At 34.8% G+C, this 6296-nt stretch overlaps 1 protein-coding gene across 1 annotated transcript in view; it reads left to right on the top strand.

Moving 5' to 3' along the window:
- EXT1 (exostosin glycosyltransferase 1) overlaps positions 1 to 6296 on the top strand; it is a 342884-nt gene that overhangs the window by 208708 nt on the left and 127880 nt on the right. The window lies entirely within an intron of this gene.

Genomic DNA, 6296 nt, shown 5'->3' with positions numbered 1-6296 from the left:
TTCATGTAATCAGAATCTATTTTGTTTCTCATAATTTCTATCTCTTGTTTGGTTATAAACTCTAACTTTATTGATAGATCTGACAGGTTTATTTTATAATTATGTACCTCTGGTTACTTATGATATTATTCTTTATCTAAATCATTTATCCAGCAGAATAATAATTTCATTAGGTTCATGCTCTGAGATTTGTCGAGCCATTTCCAAATCACTGGGCATCCACTTTATTTGCAAGTTTGCTGTCGACATAATTTTTGCAGATGTGGAAAATGTGATCCAAAGGTAAGCACTTTTGTGAAATAAAAATTGAACAAAAGATTTCCATGGGAAAAGTAATGACTTTGCCATAAAATTCGGTCAAACCTCAGAATTTGGTTTAGTGAAAGCATGTGATGCAGAGGGTCTGTGATTTTCAGTGCTGGTCCCTCAGACAGAATCAAAACAAAAATCAAATTGAATTTCAGCATTGGAAGCAACCTCAGTGACTAGCTCCTTTCTAGATTGTTTCCTGGAAGAAACATTGGCCTATAAACAGGGTGTTTTTGTAAACTCAAGCAAGAAAACATAGCTACTGTACTGTGTTTTCCCAGAATGTTTTCTGATGTCATAATTATCATCACCATCATCCAGAAATACTAGTTGCGTCCTTACTTTGGGTGTGACAGATAAAAAAGCCTGCTCCTTCCTGTAGGAGAAAGGATAAGTAAGTCTATGTTACATGCACATACACATACTTCAGCAAGCTCTGATTTCTGATTTTCTCTGGGTACTCATTTAGATCACAGTCTCCCATCACCCTATTTGAAGGTCTTGCTGAATTGTCGTGTTATTCACATACCACCCAGGTTGCCCAAATTCTAGTAATGAGTGTTTCAAAACTTAGCTGTATTGGTTCTGGGTGCTGCTTGATAGGATCTCTGAGGGTTTGGAGTCTGCTCTCATACATAGCCTTTGTGATGTGAAAGGGAGGCATATGAAGAGGATTTTAGAAGAGGCATATGTGCTATAAGATCACTTGTCATTATAATAAAGTACATTCTCACAATAACTACTTGTGTTACCATAGAAGTCCCTTCAATGGATTATTTTGTCACCTATAAAATCTACTAGAACTAAATGTTTTCTGAGAGGCAACTTAGGTGGCTTGGAAACTAGAAGGATCATCTTGAGTTCAAATGTGGTTTCAGATACTTAGTGGCTAGGTGTTTGGGCAAGCTGCTTAGCTCTGTTTGCCTCATTTTCCTCATCTGTAAAATGAACTGGAGAAGGAAATGGCAAACTACCCCAGTATCTCTGCCAAGAAAATCCCCAGAGAGGTCAAAAGAGTATGACTTGACTGAAATGACTGAGCAACAACAACAAAAAAAAAGATGATTTCTTACTTCCTTCCCAGTTTTATTTTTTAATAAAACTGTGTTATAAGTAGTATATCATGATCATTGTTCTTACATATGAAGAAACTGAGTCACAATTACTGGATGATAACTTAGTTACAGAGATTCAATAAAAATATCAATTAAGGTAGAAAGAAGCACTAGAGTACATCAGCCTAAAGTGGTTTTAACTTCTGCTTATACTATAATTTTAGAGCAAATATATTTTAGTGATGGAAAATTGGTTCTCTGAGTAGGTTAAAGCTTTTCCTGTAATCGTATCCATTTACTTAGCAAACTCCTTTTTTTCTGTTGACAAATGCAAAGGTTCATTTGGATCCTGAATTAGAAAAATACTTATTAGTTATGTTTTACCCTAGACTGAGTTAGCTGTGACGGAGCCAAGCAAATCTTTACTAGGAGTATTAAACGGTTGGTTCACAAATTTGTAAATGTGCTATTGGAAACTACTTTGGAATTACCATTGTGGGTGTATTTTATCAGGACTGGATTTTTAGTGACCTTGACATAGATGAGAAAACTTCTTTATTTACTAATACATGTGGACCTTCTCTGCAACTTAGGATCTTCCAGTTGCCTAGAGCACTGAGAAGTTATGTTATTGCTTAGGTTCATTCAGCTGGTATATATATTAGAAGCTAGTCTCAAATCCACATCTTCTTTTCTACAAGGTCATCCCTCCCACAACACCAAAACTATGCCTGTTTATTTATGTGTCCTAATCTTCGGATCTTAATTGTTTAATGAACTTGATATGAACTGAATCTTTTAGGAACTTTTATGATTTAATTTTATTGTGTTCTTGATAGACATTTCCATATATAAACAAGGACAGAATGAAGATTGGATATGAAACTGCTTATCAGCACATTTTAGTACTATCACTAGCCTGTTCATCATTCTTTCTCTGATCATCATGATACGTGTGGTCAAAATAATTGCTAATCTTCATGAAGAACTTTGTTTTATAAATTTTTTTTCTCATGACAATGAGGTAGGTAGTGACAGTATTATTATTCCCATTTTGAGGATGCAGAAGCTGAGCTTCAGGGAGGTCTCATGTCTTCCCTAAATGTCACTTCTAGGAACTGACAGAGCTAGAATTTGAAGGCTACAGTGTAAAAGTATGATTGAACTCATGTTCCTTTACCCCAGGGGAAAGAAATAGTAACAAGGAATAGAAATTGCAGAGAAGCAGATTTTAGCTCCATAGCATGAATTTTTTTTTTGTTGTTTGGTCATTTTCTAGTCATGTCTGACTCTTCATGTCCCCATTTGGTTTATTTTTATTTATTTATTTTTTGAGGGGGTAGAGATACTGAAGTCATTTCTCATTTCTTCCTCCAGTTTCAGGAGAAACTTAAACAAACAGGTTTAAGTGACTTTTCCAGGGCCACACATCTATTATGTATCTGAGGTCAGATTTGAACTGGGATAGTCCTGACTCCAAGTCTGACATTCTATCCACTGCCACCTAGCTATTATATATATCGTGAATTAGAGCTGTCCAAAAGTGAACTATGCAGGTAGTATTTTTTCCCTTGCCTAGAGGTTTTTAAGCAGAAACTGGATAAGTTTGTTGAGAATGTTGAAACAGGAATTCCTGTTAAGGTAGATAAATTGGACAAGCTGGTGTCAGAGCATGCCTCTAATTCTGAGATTCAAAAGTGAGACATTATATCAATCTACCCTCAAGCATAAATACAACTTCCATAGTTGCATGATTACCAAACACACGAAACAGTTTATTCCACATCCAAAATAGCCCCCTTCCAAGTATTCTTATTATAGAAACAACGGCTTACAATACTTTTCTTAATTGTCACTACTCTGGGATCAAAGTAAGGCAATAAGTATCTGCAAAATTGCTATTTAATAAGGATGATGATAGTTAGCATTTTTACACTATTTAGGGAGCAACTATGATCAGAATTATAAGTGGTTCAAAGGAAACATGAGGTATATAAGTTGAGAGTAACACCACCACAGATTGTGCCCAAAATGTGGTAGTGCCTTCTGAGCTCCTCTTGGTCTGATCAGCCATAGTCGGACATGCTGTAATTTGTCTCTAGCATAGTGATGACATTTTGTTCTTGATAAGGAAGGACAAGAACCAACCAGGAGGCAGCTGGGTGGCACAGTGGATAAATGGAGTGTGAAGTTAGAAAAACTTATCTTTCTGAGTTCAAATCTGGCCTCAGACACTTACTAGTTGTGTGACCCTGAGCAAGATACTTAACCTTGTTTGTCTCAGTTTCCTTATCTGTAAAATGAGCTAGAGAAGGAAATGGAAATCCACTCCAGTATCTTTGCCAAGAATATCCCAAATGGAGTCACAAAGAATTGGATACAAAATGATTGAAGAAAACATAAGATTTAAGATTTTTAAAGTACATACAACTGCTCATTTGATCCTCACAACCTTATTTTTTGAATGATGAAATCGAGATTGAGAGAGGTTAAGGAACAACTGGTTGGCACAATGAATGAACACTGGGCCTGTTGTCAGAAAGTCCTGAGTTCATATTTGCCTTAGACACTTATTAACTAACAGTATAACCTAGGGAACCTACCTAGTCACTGTTTGCCTGAGGTTCCTAACTCTATATATTTGCACTTCCAAGAGCTGTGGTCAGTATCAAATGAAAAACTAATCATCACAGTAGTACATAGTACATAGTAAATGATATAAAATTATATATGAATACAATTTGATGATGATGATGATATAACTGGCAGAGGATCAAACAGCTAGTTTAGGGTGACAGCAGAAATGGAACCCCAGGTCTTCTTGACTCTACTTTTTTTCCATTCAATTCACCTACTCATTTCAAAGCAATAATCTTTTTTTAGGATTTTGTTGGTTAAAAAAATTTTGAAATGAACAAAAATTAGTTTAGAAGAATAAACTGATGAGTTTTTCTTAATGCCATTTTAATAGGCATTTTCTGTAGAAGTACCTTAAAGCCATTTTTGGGGTCCTGTTTTGCATTGCTCAGATATGAGAAGATTTCTAGAATCCTCTAACAAGCATTTAGCCTATGCAAGCTAGTAGTGATTCCTGTCAATGCTAGTAAGATATTACCCATTTTCACCTACTCATATTATTGAAAGATAACCTTGTTTTATGTTGACTGTAATTCCATATAAATCATCCTTGCCTTTCAGTCTATTTTTTTTTTATTTTATATCAGTTTTGGAGGTGAGTAATTGGTGATGAGTTGTTTGGCTCGAGAATGTTTAGTTATTAAATGGGAAAGATTGAGCAAAGACGGCTGGACCTATATCAATAATAGTGGGCAAGAGAGTCTTATTTTATGTTATGTAGTTTCTTTTGATCTGTGATCCCTGCCTTCGAAAAGCTAAATGCTCATATCATATTAAATTTTGGTAAAAACCATTTTCTCCCTTATTAACTTTATTATTATGAGGTAACTGGGTAATATAGTGGATAGAACAGTCAGCCTGAAGTCAATTAAGAATATCTAAGTTCAAATTCAGCCTCAGATACTTACTAGTTGGATAAGGCAATTTGGGCAAGACTCTTGGTCCATGATTCAGTTTCTTTAAAAGTGCCTGGATATATAGGAAGCACTATATGAATAGTAGTTATTATCTTTATTAATAATATTAATAATTATGAGGTAGCTGAAAAATCTAGTGACTATGCCTGGGAAATGATCTCTGGCCTCAGAAATCTAAATATTTTTCTGATTTCTGATAGCCACAATTCTGGAAATGAAGTGATTCCTAAAGAAACTTTTTTTTTTCATCTTCAGATCTCCATAAAAAGCAATCTTTTCTGATTTGTTTAAGGTTTTCTGTCTTTTGAAATTCTAGTTTCCTAAACTGAACTAGAGCTGTGTTAAGATCTCCTGAAGAAAAATGAGTAAGGTTTGTTTTTGTGCACTCTAATTAATTAAAAAAAATCTCAAATCATTTATAGTTTCTATCATTCCAAGTAATAAGATCATAGAGAAGCAACTAATATATCATTTATTCCTTATGAACTGATATAAATAAGGTTCAAGCAGGGAATAATTCACCAAAGAATCTTTCTTGGTATGTCAGAAATTCAATGTTAAGGACACTTTTAAGACTTGAAAGAATCTCTTTGGTGGTGATGCTAATGTCCTATTTTTTTCTTCTTTTTTTTTCTACTCAGCAGTTCACCTTGAAGGTGCTAGTCAAGATTTGTTATGTACATGTGTATGTGTTTGTGTGAGTATAGGCTAGAATTCTCTCTTACTTAAGTTATATGTAACTTGATATCTTGTTAGAGATTAGAAATCTGTGATGAGGTTTTTATTTATGGCAATGGGGTTAGGGGACTTGCCCAAGGTCACACAGCTAGGCAATTATTCAGTGTCTGAGATCAAATTTGAACTCAGGTCTTTCCAGGACTGGTGCTCTATCCACTGCATCACTTAGCGCCCTCCCACCCCCCACCCCCAAGAGTTTCTTTAGAATGGAACTTAGTCTTTAGAGCACAGGGAATCAATCCTGATAAGGTGATTATGATTCTAAGATTCTTTCCCTGGATTTTCAGGAATGCAGTAAAGCCCAGAATGAAACAGGAGAAAGAGAGCAGAGAATTAGATTGTCTTTTTGTGAACCAGCAAAGATTCTTTAATGATGTAATCTTCTCTTTGAAAGAATAATCTTCCTTTTAAAGAATTATTAAATTTTTGTTTTTCTCCAATGCCTAGATTTTGTTCCTGATCACCCTTCTAAAGAGTTATCACTCGTAATAGTTTTTTTTAAAGAAAAAGAGGAATAAAATTGTTATTTATCTATCTATTTATTTATTTATTTGCAAGACCAACCAACACAATAAATAAATAAATAAAGATCTGACATTTTCTGCAGTGTTCCACTGGATTGTCTAAGGAAGCATGAACT

Source organism: Macrotis lagotis, chromosome X (assembly GCF_037893015.1).
Source record: "Macrotis lagotis isolate mMagLag1 chromosome X, bilby.v1.9.chrom.fasta, whole genome shotgun sequence".
Taxonomy (NCBI): domain Eukaryota; kingdom Metazoa; phylum Chordata; class Mammalia; order Peramelemorphia; family Peramelidae; genus Macrotis; species Macrotis lagotis.
This window is presented reverse-complemented; position numbering and strand designations above follow the sequence as displayed.